At 47.9% G+C, this 16595-nt stretch overlaps 1 long non-coding RNA gene across 1 annotated transcript; it reads right to left on the bottom strand.

Annotated features, from left to right (window-relative positions):
* Positions 1-1198: 1198 nt before the first annotated feature.
* LOC112952566 lies at positions 1199-5432 on the bottom strand. Its single transcript, XR_003250423.1, has 3 exons — positions 5383-5432; positions 3151-3262; positions 1199-1475 (listed from the first exon to the last, which is right to left on the bottom strand). It is a non-coding gene; the product is annotated as an uncharacterized LOC112952566 (long non-coding RNA).
* Positions 5433-16595: the final 11163 nt, after the last annotated feature.

Raw genomic sequence — 16595 nt, 5'->3', positions numbered from 1 at the left:
GTGGGCTCCTCTGCACCCCCATAGCCCTGCCAGGGGACAGGGACTCTTTGGGCAAGCCAGCCTGCCCCTTTCCCCTTGAACTTTTGCTAAGACAGTCCAAGGAGGAGACTGGGAGAAAGAGAGACCCCTCTCACAAACAGAACAGGTCACTTCCACATTGGTACATGTCCTTCAGGATCATCATCGTGAAGAAAGGTGGGCTTTGCTCTGTGTCTGCTGCCCACTTGCCCCAACAACATCGCTGATCAAAAGGCCAGATTGACTTCTTTTGGCTTTATCAGCTGTTGCTTTTACAATTTGCCAAATCACCACTTTTGATTAAGTCTCTGTAAGTGAATGGTTGCCCAAAGCAGTTACAATAAATGCTAAATATGCATGTAGCTGCTTTCCTTGCCAAGTTGCTCACCAAAAATGTGTCCATTGGATTTGTGCTACCATAACTCAACCCTTTGGCTCCATTCATCTACTTGCTCCATAACAAAATTTTGGGGCATTCAGTCCTGCATGGGAYAAGGGTTGAGACCATTTCCCAAGAGCAGCCAAGCAGCCGCATTCGACAGCAAGCATGACACAAAGCCAATCACAATCCCACTTACTTAAGTATTAACGTACAAAAAGATTGTTAACAGCCATGTATAATTTCTGGCCAGCTCATCCAGAAGATACTGATGAGTCACATCCCCTCTCACTCATCAGAAGATGTCATGAGCCCAATGCAAAAGGAAAACAAACCAACTGCTGCATGGGATGATCAGGTTAGCAAGGGCTGTCATTGACAGGGATTAAAACACCCAGCTCTACATTTACAGTATGTCAGAAATATACAATCTCCAAATTGAAAAAACATCAGAAAGGAACCTTGGAAAGCAAGGAGGGCAGGTTCAGCTCAGGTTTAAGTGCACAGAGCTCTGCTACTGTAAAAGTAGAAGATCTGCTTGGATAAACTCCATGGGCGGCAACTTGGGTCCGCAGGGAAGAAGCTGCACCCTGGTTATCTTAAAGAAAATCTTTACACAAAGTGCTGGGTGGTCAGATTTTACTTTAAGAATCAATTTATTCAGAGCAATTTAGCTTTATTTGGGAAGTTTTAAGTAAACTGTTATTTACTCTTAATCAATGAAACACCRCTTTGTTTCAATAAAAACAACATACACAAACTGATTATACTGATAAACATAACTATTTCCGTAGTGAAGACTGGAAAGAGTCAAAAATCCATCATACCCTATCATCCTGGATCCTGTCCTGTATGCTTCAGTGCCAGAAACCTCATAGAAATGCCAGGGTGATGGTTTAACACGCCCATGGGATGTCAAAAGTCAATGCAGAGATGTATATCTAAAATGTATTTAAGTGGCTTCCAGGCACTGGGTGCCCTGTGCATGGTGCAGAGTTTTGGGCAGCTTCTGCTGTCTTGTGAACAAGAGTGGAAACGTGGAATTCAGGCAACGGGTGTTTAGAGGCTCCTTGGAATCCTATAAAAAATCCATATAAAGAATCCTATAATACAATCCTATAAATAAGTCCTTATTTAATGCTACTTTCCAGTTCAGTTCATCACTAGTTTCATGAGACTGAAGCCATCGCCTGAAATTATGCATGGCTTTTTTCATAGAAGGCATTTACTTGTCTGAGGAAAATCCCACTGGATTTTCCATGAGATGCAATTTTCATAAGGCAGGCATTTAAAATAAATGTACAAAGGTAACGGCCAAAAAAATAATAATTAAAAAGTAGTCAAGCCCAGAGTGGGTCGACTCAAACAGCGTTTCATTTATTCAACTGCTTTCCAAAGCTACACCGTATTTAATCCTGAGCCAATTCAAAAATCATTCATCATTCCCCCAGATAAGCACTTTCTTAACCTTATATCTAACTGAATGAGAAGTGGTAGTATTATTTAACTCCTGTTCTGGAAAAAAAAAAAAAAAAAGGAAAAGGAAAAAAAGAACAGTATTTCTGGCTACAGACCAGTAGAAAAATTGCTGTATTTTTTCTTGACTCTCCAATGTTCCTGTGCTTTAATAACAGATTTTTTTTTGAATACTAAGTGGCACATCAGTAATGAAAAGCATGCTGTACTACATCCTCCCCCACTCCTGCAGAAGCTTACTTGAAACCTATTTACTGCCATGGTGTGCATATTAACGTCTCATCTTGTTTGCCTCAACAAACAGAAAGGAGGCTATTTTCAGTTACTAGAAGATACACAAAATAATCTGAAATCCTATCTTAATTTTCATGGAGAAGCCATCTGGTTTGTGTTCCTTYTTTTGCATTATTTTCAAAGCCTTTCGGGGGTACGTTCATGGACAGAACACACTCGTGTATCAGATGAGGGCCACGAAGAGGCTGCATAATTCACACAATCCCATTTGCCTGGTACAGCAGAGAAGTGGTGAGATCCAGGTGGGCTGGTAGGTGTTGGGGGACATCAGAACAGGAAGGACAAGGGCTGGAGAAACCCTGGAGCTGGGGACTCAGCTTGGGGCACCAAGGAACCGGATTAGCAGGGGTGAAAACTCAGCACGTTTACCACTCCAGCCTGACAACTTCCCTACARTCATTCAACCCTTCAGTCACTCAATCTTTGCTGCACCAAGCGGACACAGTTGGCTGTCTCCTGGGGACGTGAGCAATCAGGATGCTTGCTCCATAAYACAGGAACCTCTACCAGAAGTCTCAGACCCCAAAGCCCCAGCCAAGCCCTTGTCCCAAAGCCCAGCATATGGGGCATGTGTAGACTCCCCAGTGCTCACAGATGGGCCYGGTCCAAGGAGGCAAGGTGCTGCTTATCCCCTGAGCAGCTCCGTAAGTGATCTGCGACCCTGAGCGCTGATAATGATATAATGAATGCCAAATTAAAACCAAAAGTTGTGCTACCTCAGGCTACGATCTTATCTCTTGTAAGCAGAGCTGCACCAGGCCCTGCCAGCTCTTGAATAAGAGATTTTAAGCAGCGTAATTCAATAGGGGCCACTCTTCCCTTCCAAGAAGCATTTTGCCAAGRCTACATTATGATATTAAATCCACGGTGACTTCAGAGATGCAGGTTTTGATCCATCGCCCTTCAACTGAGACCCAAAATGACAATCCGAAGCTYGAGCAGACATGGAGTGTCCTCTCCAAAACATCTTAGCTGAATCTCACCTGAGAAATTGCACTTGATCCAAAGAGCAGCTCCCTGCAGAAGGTCCTCATCTCCAGCTCCCGCTCTTCTCCGCACTGCCCTCGTCTTTGTGTTGGGCAGGAAGGGACCACCCTGGGACAGCAGATCAGTGGAAATGTCATTGATCACAAATCAGAACAGTCATCTTGTTTCCACRGTGCCACCTACTTACTGAGAAGACATGTAGCGCACTCTTGCCAAATTCCTGAGACCCCTTTTTTGAGTCTGCGGGATATCAGGAGCCAAGGCTTTTCTCCAGGGCTGGCTCCTGGGAGGACAGGAGCTTTCTGGGACACGCAGGGTTTTGCTGCATTGCTTACTTGAACTTTCTGTGCTTTTGGCTAAAGCAAACACCAAGCAACGAACTCACACATTTGCGTGCGAAGCAAAAGCCTGTGTTCAAACAGCAGCCTCGTGTCAAGCCCTGGTATGGACAAGGCTCTGTCCATTATCAGCAGGAAGATGGATAAACCAAGCAGCTAAAATTCAAAGAAAATATTCTCTTCAGCAGCTCAGTCTCCAGTGAAAATGAGCAACTGAAAGCTGAAATACCCCGAGGAGCACTATTTTAAACCTGGCGCTCTCAGCTGGAGGATGCAGGTTACTTAGTGTATAAAAGGTAAACAAGCACACTTGGGGCTGCCCCTGTTTTCTCAGGCTGCCAGAAACAGCTTCTCCTGCACATGGGSAGCCCCACAATGAACAGGACACTCCTGCCCCTTGCAATGGGCAGCAGAGACCAGATGGAGACCATCACCTGCTCTGGCACATGCAGCTTTGCAGCGGTGCAAGCCAGGTCCCACTAGAGCCTCTACATCAAGACATCCTGGGGCAATACATCCTTTTTSATGGCATGTAACCCCCACTAGGACATGTGTCTTCTTGCCCAAGTCTTGGCCTCAGAACACCATCATGAACCAGTCCCTCAGTGCTGAGAGCTTGTAACTGGCAAAGTAGTAGAGAGGCTTTTAGACTGAGATTAGCAAATGTCYGTCAAGCAGAGTGGACACATCTGCCCTTTTCACTAAAAAACCCAGACTTTTGCTTCCATTACAATTATATGCTCTCTTTATCTCACCCGCATACTGCAACAGGATCAGGGATGCTCAGGCAGGAAGGCGGATTCACTGTTGCTGATGGTTGCTCCCGGTGCAACGCAGCAATGCTAGAGCCTTGCACAGGGCAGGACTCCCAAACRAGGGGACAAAGCCTCACCTGGCCCTGGATCATAGGAACTGTCAGTATCTGGTAAGAAAGCAGATTTCCAAAGTGCTAAATCTTCTGTTTGCTAAAGAAGTACACAAATCTCTTTGCCTTTCAATATGACTGTTCTCCTATAGAGAGGCTCTCATATAGAGGATTGGTCCACGAATCCAAACCAGACTGCAGTGACATCATTTAGAGAAGACCTGAATTAACAATAGCTTCCGGTACATAGGCATGTGGTTATCCTAGCCACATGCTTGGAAGCAAGATCCTTCCAGGCTTCTGATGAGCTTAAAAATCCTTCCCGTGCTATATGATGCACTAGCTGTGACCTCTCAGCACAGGTAACCAAGCCTAAAACCTGCAGCTCGCTGCACTCTTGCTATATCAACTGAAATTAGTAAAAGCTAAAGCATGCAGAGAGCATGCACATGCAGAAGGGCAGCAGCCGACACTTAGCAACACAGCAAGTTTTATGTGATGGAAAGATAAGTGACCTGTTTTTGCGGCTCGTTCTTCCCTGATGAAATACTAGTATCAAACCATAGAGCAAAGAGAAATGAAAGGCAATGCGCACACTTCTGCCCATTTTTGTTATTAAAAACAATCTTCTCTGGAGAAAGTGAAAAAAAAAAAAAAAAAAAGCAGCATCTGGTCCTTTAAATCTCCAGCTGCAGCCTCCAAACACTGAATCGTTTAATCCCCTCCGGCTCCAGCAGCGCCTTGCCCAGCTCCCCACACGCCGCCGCATCCCTGTCGCAGCCGTGCCCAGRGATGCAGCAGGGAGCGGAGCGGGGGACAAGAGCGGTATATCCAGACGTATCCCTGCCCTGTGCCAAGGGGAGCCCGGCCGTTGTGATGCCCCGTGCGATGGATGGTGCTGACACAACTGAGGGCATCATGTCTACGTGCTGCTGATAGGGAAGAGTCTGCCAGAAATGCCAGCCTGGAGCTGGGTGGGATGCTCAGACACAGCTCTGATGGTAACGACTTCAACACTCGGGTACCTGGTCTCCATGTGAGCGTGCAAGGTGTCGGATGGGAGCAGTTGTTCCATGTTCTCCACCCAAGCGCTGTAAGCTGCAACCAAAGAGTGCCAAAGCCACCCCAGGAGCAGCAGTCATGTCCCAGAGAGCTGCAGTCTCATGTCCCAGGGGTCCAGGAGGAGATGGATCCATCCAGGGACCAGCCAAGGTGCTACATGTTCCCAGCTGATTCTCTGTCATCTGCCCAACTAACATCACCTGCCCACTGATGTGCCCCACATGAGGTCAGGATCCCATGAGAGCACTGAGAGGAAGAGCTTGAGCCTATGCAGGTGGCACCCGTGGGCCTGGGCAGTGTTTTCACTGTCATTTCCCAGCTTTGAAAGCACAAAGAATAATGAAATTCACATGAGAAACCTGTAACGGAGCCGGCAACTCCAGAGAGGTTTTCCGAAGTCTCAATCAGGGTTTAAATTACAAGACTATCCCTCCTCACTTTGGTGTTCCTCATACTGCGAGTCATCAGCTGGAGATGAGGCAGCAAGATTAATCCCTCCTCCTATCCTCCTACAGTAAAGCTCCCACCACTTTGACCCTGCTGGCTACTCACACCCGCTGGGTTTTCAACTGAGGCAAAAGACAAAACCTGATCGAGCGTTCTGGCCATGTTCCTAAAACCACTGACGCTCCTGCAGGACTGCACCTGGACTCTGCTTGGAGACGCCGCGGAGCGTGAGACATGCGGGAGCTCCTGCTGTGCTGTGATGCATCCTGTGATCCCGGATCTAGGCAGACTCCCAGCCCTGCCACACAGCAACCCTGGATCTCCAACCTGCAGACCGTGCAGAGACCTCTGTGAAAAGTCCAAGTACCTCCAGTCATGGAGAGCTGGCAACGGATTGACAAACATGGCCTTGGGGRCAAACACATCCATCTTTCCTGAAGGAGAATGGACGCTCTGGAGTGCCTTTTCTAAAGGACAAGAGCGCTGCTGAGCTTGTGCCTTCGGTGCCATCTGCCCAACAGCAGCCACCAGAGAGGCTGCAGCCTAGGGAGAGGAGAACAAGGGAAAAACTCCACAACTTTTCCACATGAGCGTCCAGCAGAGCTCGGGAGCCTACGTTTTAAAATAGACAGTAATCCCAAATTCACGTGCTGATTTGAAGTGTGATTTCTGATCAAAAAAATTTTTTTTTTTCCTAAAGCAGCTTCACCTTTACAAAGGCATTTTTTCAAACACATTCTCTTTGGAAATGGCTCAAATCAGCTCACTTTTGGGGAAAGAAAAAAAAAAGTTTTGTGGAAACAGTCTTTTTGAGAGGAAATTGTTTTGAGGAAACTGTACTATTTTTACTCATAATCCCTGGTTTTCAGGCAGAGAAAAGAGAGACTCTGTGGTTCACAGAGGGGATCAGGGCTGAGAGCTCGTTTTCATTTCACCCCACAGGCTGCTGGGGAAGCAAGTGACTGTGCAGAGCATCAGGAAAGGAAGGGAGTGTGTCATCAGTGATGRCACTTTCTGCTGGCCAGGAACCACCTGGAAAAGGACCTTTCCTGTCCTTTATTTGGGAAAAGAGATGCTGCCAAATTCTTCTCAGAGGGAGGGATCAAGGGAGRAAAGCAAAGCTGGAGAAAGGAAGGAGCTGGATAAGAAAGAGAGGCAAAGATGGCATCACCTGGAAAGGGCCAGAAGAGASCACAGCAATTCCTGTTGGAAAGGGGATGGGAGAAGCCGCTCAGGTCCCTCYGGGCACAGACGAGGTCGCTGACATCCCGGGCAGGTTTGTCTGTGCTGCATCCCAGAAGGTCACTGGTCACCAGCAATGTGATTCCTGATGGCTTCCTGAGGGGAGCAGAAGCCAAAGGGCACCACGGCTCAGATTTACCAGGAATTACAGAYTTTGATGCTTAGAGGATGGAAAGCCTCTTCCCACCGGGGCACTTCCCACTTCCAGGAGGATGGTGGAATTTTTGGCATGCAGCTTTTATAGAGGCTGAATCTGTTCCTCTCCAAACATCACTGGAGATTAGACCATTTAGGATATAAAGGGAACATTTCTGGAAGCAAATTGGAAAAATTATGGGAAAAAAAGCAAGATGAAAAAATACATTTTTAGCATGAACCTCCGCTGTCCTCAAAGGCAGCTTTACCTAGATGTATTGCGTATATACATTTATATTTATGCACACCTCTATATAAAACATTCTGCACCTGAATACTGTGAATGGAAGCTCGGCTCCTCGCAGCAGGCCAAGCTGCAGGCAGGGATCACACGGAGACCATGGTCTGTGTGTCCTTCCCTCCCAGCCACCGTGCAGRGCAGTGCGGCCACACAACCTTGCTTTAGCCCTAATTCTGCCTGTTCCAGGATTACGGCATTAGCACCCAAATCTCACTAAGTGGTTCAAAGAGAAAACAAAGCGGGAGTTTTTCCAGCCTCTGCCCCTTGATCCCTGGGGAGTGAGCGGGAGAGGTGCTCCCGGGGAGCTGGGCAGTGTGCAGAGGGCTCCGTGCTCCTGCATCCAGGCACCGGGGCAGCGCAGGGGACCCGGCTGACGGCGGCTCCGGGGCACCTCCGCGCGCGGTGCGGCCGGCGGGTGCCGTGCGGCAGGTGACGGGGGAGCGAGGAGCTGCAGCGCCCTCCCTCCTCCATCCCTCCTCCATCCCTCCTCGCTCCATCATCCTCCCTCCCCCCCCGCCCGCTCTCTCCTCCATCCTCCCTCCCTCTCTCCCTCCTCCCATCCCTCCTCCCCTCTCTCCTCCCTCTCTCCACCCGGGCTCCCTCCCTCCCGCCTCCCCGGGCCCTGCGTGCGCGGCCGGGCGCGGAGCCGCCCGTGCCCAGCGCAGCCCCCCCGCCGCCTGCAGCAGCGCAGCCGCCCCCGGTGAGTGCCCGCGGCCCCGGGGGGGGGCTCGGGGGGACGGTCCCGGGGGGGTGCGCGGCACCCCGGGCTCCTCTGGGGGACCCCGGCCCCGCCGGCACCGGCTGAGCCCGCTGCTGAGGAGCGGAGGCGGCGGGAGGGATGGCGGGGCACGGGATCCATAGGCAGCGCCGCGAGGGRATGCAGGAGCCGCCGGCCCCTCTGCATCGGCAGCTCCCTCGCTGCAGGCTACCGAGACCCCCAAAACCGAAAGTGAGAGCAAGGCGGGGGAGCGGGGGTCCCAGGGGGATGAAGAGGCGGCGGGAGGGCTGTGAGCGCGGAGGGAATGTGAGATGGGGGCCAAGGGCGAGCGCCCAGCCCGGCTGGGGCTGCCCAGCTCCGCGCGGCGCCCCGGAGACATCCCGGGGACCGGGATCCGCCACAGCCGGGCTGKGCGAACGCGGCGCTGGGGATGACTCCGGCGGCATCGGAAAAGCCCTCGTGTTTGGGGGCAGCTCCGCGTGTCCTGCTTGTCCCCCCGTTTACCCCCTGTCCCCCCTGCCCCCCGCGGGCCGCCCCCCGGCCGGCCGGGCGCGGCCGCTGTCCGCGGTGCTGAAGCTCCGCTGGGCGGGCGCGGGGCGAGTCCCGCGCGCGGGGCGGACCGGACCCCGCACCCGCACCCGCACCCGACCCGGGCTGCAGCACAGCCCCTGTCCGCGCCCACCCCGCACCCCCCCGGGGCATCGCGCACCCCCCAGCGCTCCGGGCCCATCACCGCTCCAGCGGCACAAAACTCCCTCTGACTCCAGGCCTCGTAATGGAGTTATCTTGCCTTTTACGTCACCCCGGCCCCGGTGCTGCTTATTGATTCCACAGGGGTATTTTCGGACTGCCGAGCACCGACCGTCTGCCTGCCTAACCCCGGGTCGCTGTGTTTCAGCAGCGCGTTGCTGCTTGAGATTCCTCATGSCTTTTGTGTTTCCCCCAGAACTGCTCCTCACCTCAGGTTTTCCTTGTCTATTAAATGCGAGCTTAGACAGTGACTTCCTGTGGCAGATGGTGTCCAGAGGGCTCTCTAAACCTGACCAGACTCTTGGGAGGGTGAAGAAGCAGTATTATGTTTTCCTCCTCCTAAGAAAAAAAAAAAAAAAACTCCATTCAATAGGGCAGCCCTAATTTAATCTAGTCTATTAACTAATTAATCCTCGCTGTGTCCCTAAGTAGTAGGTAAGCATGGTTTAGCATGTCAAGGTATTTGTTTAATTGACCAAAAATTGCTGTGAGATTGAAAGTCCGTTTGACAAAGGTATTTTTATATATTTGTTACATTGATATACCTAGATAAGGTACATGACATATCTTTGCTTACCAACATATTAAAAATGAAAACAGGATCAGCGTGCACAGTTACCTAGATTAAACTGACTAATTAACTGTTCTCAAAGCATAGTCCTCCATGGGGAATCCTTGTTGTATAAGCAGAGGGGAGCAGGGTTTCTTGCAGGCATCTACGGGCATAGGCCCAAAACCCTAATGCTGTTGGTACTTCCAAGTGCCAGAGATGCTAAACCTTGCCAAATAAACACTGAGACTGATGAGCAATAAGTGATGAGGAGGACTGGGCAGCCTGGGTTCACTCAAGTTAAAGTCAGATGTATAGTGTGTGTTTGAGGAGACGAGGATGGAGGTCATATCTGCAACAGGCTGTGAATTAGTGAAAGAATAATGGAGAAGTGCTTGAATAAGGACAAAAATGCCTTAAAATGTTCATCTCTCAGTGACTAAACTGATGACTTTCCTGTGAACCTTTCCAACATTCAAACAAATAGGATGGCAGGAGCTTTTTCAGATATAAGTTCAATCCTAGGGGCTTTATGCAAAAACAAAAAGCCACTGTGATTTAATTAAGAGGACAGCAGAGTACTCTGTAACAGGATATACTTAATTTCACAAGCTCTCTAGCTCCAAAAAATCAAAATTTTGTCTTCAGAATGATAGAACAGTTATGATCTTAATAAGGTATACATCTAACCAGAACATTGTTTGGATTATCAAGAAGCTTTAAAAGCAAGAGTATAAAAAGAACCAAATACCTTTTCATTTGTGTGGGTCAGTGGACCCATTATGTCATGCAAAGAAGCTGGCAGGGAGGGCTGGTTTTGTATCCCTTAAATTTGGTCAAAAATATCACTCCCAGATCAGCTGTCTATAAAGTGTTAAGCCATGGTCAGGACCAAACCTGGCATGATTTAGAAAAGCAAAGAATTCAGACTGAAGGAATATGGCAAGCACTTTCAGCTGACTCCTATGGATATGAAAGCCTAGTGAAATACTAATGGTGAGAGACCAGACTTGTCTGAGCCCAGAGTGAGGCTACTGAWTTTGTTAAACTATCCACTGGGCTTAGATTCCAGCCTCACTCTGCCCAGCCATAGACATTCATAAAACACTTTTAATTTATGAGAGGTTCAATGGGATAGAGCTAAGTCATGAATGTTAACTGGAAACTGCCTTCCATTATTTAGCAATAGTTCTTATTATATATGTGTCCTATGACTCTAGACTGTAGGGTCATCAGCATGAGCTCAGTGGGGGCTGGTGTTCCCACGAGGGTTGATACTTTGACTGTATTCGACTGCTTTCTGTCACCAGACAGGAGCCTTCCTAGGAGAGGACTGTTTTTTTTCCTGCAATAAATCTATCAAAGTGAAGCCCAGGCGCTCACAAAACACAAACAGTGAGGTGGAGCCACGCAGCACGTGATCTTGTTGTTTGTGTTATTCTGCGTGACTCTTGTATCAATAATTTACCGAAAGACATAATGCCATAAATTAAATCTACCTGGCAGGTGAACAAAAGCGCAGCTTTCACCGCACAGGGCTTCAAAAGCTGCACTCCAGCTCCAGAGTATAGATTACAGGGTTAAGTGGTCTGTTCCTTACAGGGAAAGGGATTACTGCCGAAAGAGCTATAGTTTTTATGCTATGAGTGTCTAAAGCAGGATCTGTGTCAAAACTATATAAACATTAAAAAAAAATAAGTGCATTCAATCCACACGTGAACAGGGTGAGACAGATCTATACGAAGCTGAAAAGCCATTCACGTGCTATTCAATTTACCTCCAATGCACAATTTTACAAACCAAAGGTAGGTCTGTAGCATATGCACCAAAGTAATATCTTTAATGCCAGTCATTTTATAGTAAAGAATTATTTGCTCACTGAGAGCCAAATCCTGCAGACGTTAACAGAGTTATAGCTCCCGGGGGATCAAAGGAAGCAGTGCTGGAGAAGGCCTTCAGGCTGATCCCCGCATGCCCTCAGTGGAAAAGCACATATGGAGCATTTTGTTCCAATTTTGTTTTGTATGGAGCATGGGCCCTTGCAGTAGCCACTGGCTTCTCCTGCCATATGTGTTAGCTGGTGAAACTGGCTGGTAGTTCAGTCCGCTCCTAAATAAGGGTTGCGACTTATTTAGCAAAATTATTCAGCCTGTGCTTCAAACCTGAGTGTGGCCCTACCATGTTTGTGTGCCCTCAACAGCAACAAGATTTAGGCTTAAACTCATGCTTAGGAGCATTATTGGTTGGACCTTAATTGGTGACTTGTTAAGTAATACCAAACAAGCAGCCATTCCCCTGCACTCAGCACCTCCAGAACAGGCTATGCAGCGTGAGGACCTCAGCACCGCCTCTGCTGCCCAAGATGAGCAGCTTATTAATCACCTTCACACCTGGGGAGACCGAGCTATTCCGCTTCTCACCTYCCCACGAGGTGGCCCTCCAGGCAGGACGCGGACACGCTGGTCTGTCAGTGAGGGAAATTCAGGCTTCCACTGCCAGTTCTTCTTGGGGAAGGAGGAGCAGATGTTGACGTGAGGCTCCCCACACCTCTTCAGCCCTGCGCTGGGGACGCGTCAGGGCACGTAAGCACCTCTCCAAAGGCCCCTAGGCAACAGCAAGTATCCGAGCACGGTCCTCAGACACCAGCTCATTAGCCAGCTGCGGAAGCCATGGGGACCAAGAGRTAGGCAATTAATAAATAGGGCCATCAGCTCTGCATTAAGTAAATTAAAATACAAAGCAGGAACATATCAAGGTCCCTTGGCTGAGAACTCCAACACAAACAAGGGCTGTATTAAGAACATCTCAGCATCTCTACTCCTTCTCTTTTAACGATGTGCCTGTAACTCAGCAGTTGAGTTACTGATGCTAGGCTGGGCAACTCACCCTGTGGAGACCCAGCTGGGAGATAAAATGCGTCACCTCTCGGAAAGAGGCCAGGTTTTGTGGTGCCACCAGTGAGGTAGGCTAAGAGCAAGCACACAGTTAGCTACCAGGGCTTCAAAGACAAGTACATTTTTTTTGGAAAAAGCCATCATGCCTGTTTGTGCCGTTTCCCTTGCTGCGCAAGGGCATCTCCAGACATTTTTGTGTAGCACCCTAATTTTTGTGCTATTAGCATATTKAAGAACATATAATTCTTCACTGAACCCTACTTTACTAGTAACATCCTCATTCCTCAATTAGTCTTAGATGTGCATTCATAATTCACCCCCTGGGAGATGTCAAGAAGCACTCACGCTACACGGCCAGGTATTATTCACACCACACACTACCTGGGTGTTGCAACGCGCTTGCTTAACCTACGATGACAGATGACTAAAYGCAGAGAGAATCTATTATAAATCCTCTTCTTCTCTGAGCAACTTATGCTCACATTACTCATATGATCAGATGTGTTGAAATGCAGGAGTATTAGTCATGTAAGGCAAGGATATTTTGTCCTAGTGAATAATAATAAGCAGCCAAACAAGTAGTAGAAGCTGCAGGAACTGCTATTCACATTGTTGGAAGTGCATCAAATCTACCTCACACTTCTGCTGAGGRATTTTGAGACATAAACTACAACCACACAAATTCCCATACAGCTTTAGACTCCCTATGTGCAAAAAAAAACCCCATAGATACACATATACTACTATTACTCGTTCTGGAGATGCTAGTAGGCTGTGAATTAAAGAGTGCATCTTTCTAGTTTATTCTGAGCAATGCGTTTTGCCAAAAACTCTCTTGCATTCATTAGTTGATAGACAATATCATGGAAGTAGGGCAGCAACGTGTTACGTCCACAGAATTGCTGCTGGAATATGGTAATTTATTAATGGTACCATGCATGCACGCAAAAGAGAGATGCATCTGAAAAGCAGAAAGAGCTGAACTGTGTTTGTAAGGCTGATGTGTTTATAGCATAAGACCAGTTGAGCCTCCTACTCAGTTACTGCATGGAAGGACTTTCAAGTAAGCCAAAACGTCTGCTGGAAAATGAGAGTCTTCTGAGAGGGGGAAAAAAAAAAAAAACCCACCAGTTTCTTGATGCAGAACACAAGAGCTGCTTTAAACACAGAAAAAAAAACCCCAAATTTTAGTTCTCCAGAAGCCTAGCCTAAAATTAAGCTGAGCCTGAATTAAAAAAAAAAAAAAAAAAAGTGAATGGCAACATTCTGTATTTGAAACACAGATCTTCATTTCTTTCTGATCTGGAAGATAAAACCAAAAGCATAAATCAGGATTTTACTCAAAGATGCAATATGTGTTTCTGCTACCGAGATCTGAAGCAATACCCAGCGATGAAATAAGTTGTCATAATGATGCATCAGCCAGATCTTGCAAGTCTAAAAATCCATTTTGTTTAGTTAGAGAGCTTCACACATTAATAAATAACCCATTTTGTGAATTATGTCAAATGAAAAAGCTCTCCTGGTTAGCCTAGAGCAAAGCRTAATGACTTCCATTCCAGGAGGCAAAAGTATGGATCTGCACAGAAAGAAAAAGAAAGAACAACCAAGTAATTACAGAGCCCTCTCCCTGCCTGTTATTAAAGGAAAGACATTTCTAAATTAATATGGTTCCAGAAAAGACTGTCTGGGAATCCAGATCTAATCATTTTGGTAGTACAAAGGCACCCGTGTCCATAGTGAGACTCTTTACATAAAATCTGTGTTTCATCAAAGCAGTAATTATCGAAAATCATTGCTCCCCCAAAAAGGAAAAAGCCCAGATTTCCAAACAAGAAGCTGCAACCACTYGACCCGCATTAACACTAACAGCAGTCATACTTCTAAACTGATCCCCACGTACCTTGAGAGGCTACTAATACCAGGCTATTTGCTATGAAAATGAGAAGATACTTTAATACTAGGAACTTGCCTTTTTCGTCTGTGACAGCTCGGGGTATAGAGCTGCTAACATGAATAAAAGGGAGCGAAGGATCCATTTGCAGATTCTCATGCACAGGAGAAAAAGCAGTATCATTTTAACAAGACACAGCTAAAAGAACAGTAAGAGGGTTTTTAGCATGGTTTCTCCTCAGCTGCCTTAGAAAACCCAACAAAATTAACCACTCAGGCACTCCTTTAAGATAACTGCTGCCTCCATTTTAGCGATGGAGAAACAAATTTAGGCATTTTGTGCAACTTCATCATTCCCGTAAGGGAGAGTGGTCAGAACTAGCTCCCCATCTTCTGCTTAGCTCTCCAGCCCATTGATTTGCCATTTCCCTGCATTAGCAGCACCATTATAATTCTAAGGCTTTTACTTTGCTGTCTCGAGACAACAATGACAAATTAGACCTGTTTAGAAATGTGCAAATTGATTATACCACTTTCTTCATAATTCTCTTCCCCCCCGCCCCATTCTGGTGGTTAAATAGCTTTTTTTGCCCACACGGATGGAAAGCTTCATGCATTTTGCATTACTTACAGTGTAATACTTCAGCGCTGCCTTTTGGGCTGTGATGCATATCCTGTATCCAGCCCTACACCTCTTCATAGGCTGTGCACCACTTAAACCTGAATTGAGAAAAGAGAAAACAATTGCAAAACCAGGCTGCCAGGCTCAAAACTGTTTTCCACAGGTAGAAGTGACTTATTAGGAGTATGGCAGCAGAAAAACTGCTGCAAGGTTGGAGAGAGGGAATAAAATAATATTAATAATATTAGTAATAATTTCCTAATTTTGTAATCATTTTACTAGCTTGTCTGTGTATATTGTTAGGACATTTTCTTGCACCTATGCAGAGGCAGGAATACGAGGCAGGAATACTAAGTCCACAGGACCAATTTTTGGATGTGTTGCATCTTTTCCTTTCATTTTTGGTGAAGTTAAACGATTCCTCTTCCATTTTGCTCATTTGCCAAATGCAGATAATGAGCTTTAGCCATCATGCAGCAATGCTAACACTGGTAAAGCAGCAGAGAAGAGCAAGAGAGAAGAGGATTTTGTTTTAAACTAAGTGCAGCTGCATTAGACCTGCTCAAGTGCAGATAGAAACCGAGCCCCAAATTGGCAGTGGAGGCAGCAGACCCCATAGACTCTGCACCCGCCCGTCACCTCCCTCTGCAGGGCTTTGCAAGGGAGGCAGCACCGGCTCCTACAGCACAACTGGGGCTCGGCAGCGTGGAAACAGGCGCATGGAGCTCCCAACGCGGCTGCCCTGGGGAGGAAAGCACTGGCGTGAGGAGCAGCCGGCACAAGGCTTCCCCGGAGCTGCAGCAGCCGCCGCTGCGCCTGGCCCACGCGGCGCCGGATTGCGGCTCTGACGTCAGCCTCTCCGGGCCGGCRGGCGTGCGGGAGGAGAAGCCATCCGCATCTCGCGTCCGCTCGCGCCGGCTGGCATGGCAATTACTCAGCTCTTAATTTATCGCCGCYGATGCCTTGTTTCTTCTCACCTTGCTGGCATCTTCACTTGTTTTCAACTGGGAGGGCTTTGCTTGGAGATGCACCTGAGTAAAGGGTCAGTATTAAGCATARAAATCAACAGAGTAACTCTCAGGCCCCAGACGCCTCGTCTGCTCTTTAYTTTGGCAACATCTCCCACTGCTGCAGCTCTGGGGGTGGTGGACAAAGAAAGGGTCAGGCACTTTCACGCTGTTTTAGCCCTCCAGCCTTAATCATGGGAAGGAGGAAGGGATGAGAGATGTGAAAAAAAGAGTGAAAAAMCCACTGTAAGCCCCAAATATGTGACCAGTAACTACTGCAGCCAAGCGCCAGCAGTGGCTGCAAGGTGCCATGAGCAGCAGCCTGGCTGCAAGGTGCCATCCTGCTTGCAGGAACGTGCCTCCCTGCTCCCATTCGGATGATCTCCTTGCTCTGAAGGCAGGGGGGAGCCAGGAGAATCAGCCACAAACAATGCTGCAGCATTACACAGAGTGATTCCTGCATCAGCCCACTGGGGTGCACAAACTCCACCTCATATATATATATATATATATTTATGTATAAAATATACATTGAGCCACACAGAGAAGGCACTTGGTGGAAATAGGGATGGGTGCCCTATATATTGCTCCAAAGCCAGTTCCCCCAGGGCTGCCTG

The sequence above is a fragment of the Nothoprocta perdicaria genome, unplaced genomic scaffold (assembly GCF_003342845.1).
Source record: "Nothoprocta perdicaria isolate Ctin4 unplaced genomic scaffold, notPer1 scaffold_4, whole genome shotgun sequence".
Taxonomy (NCBI): Eukaryota; Metazoa; Chordata; class Aves; order Tinamiformes; family Tinamidae; genus Nothoprocta; species Nothoprocta perdicaria.
Note: the sequence above shows the minus strand (reverse complement) of the source record. Positions and strands in the feature narration are given on the sequence as shown.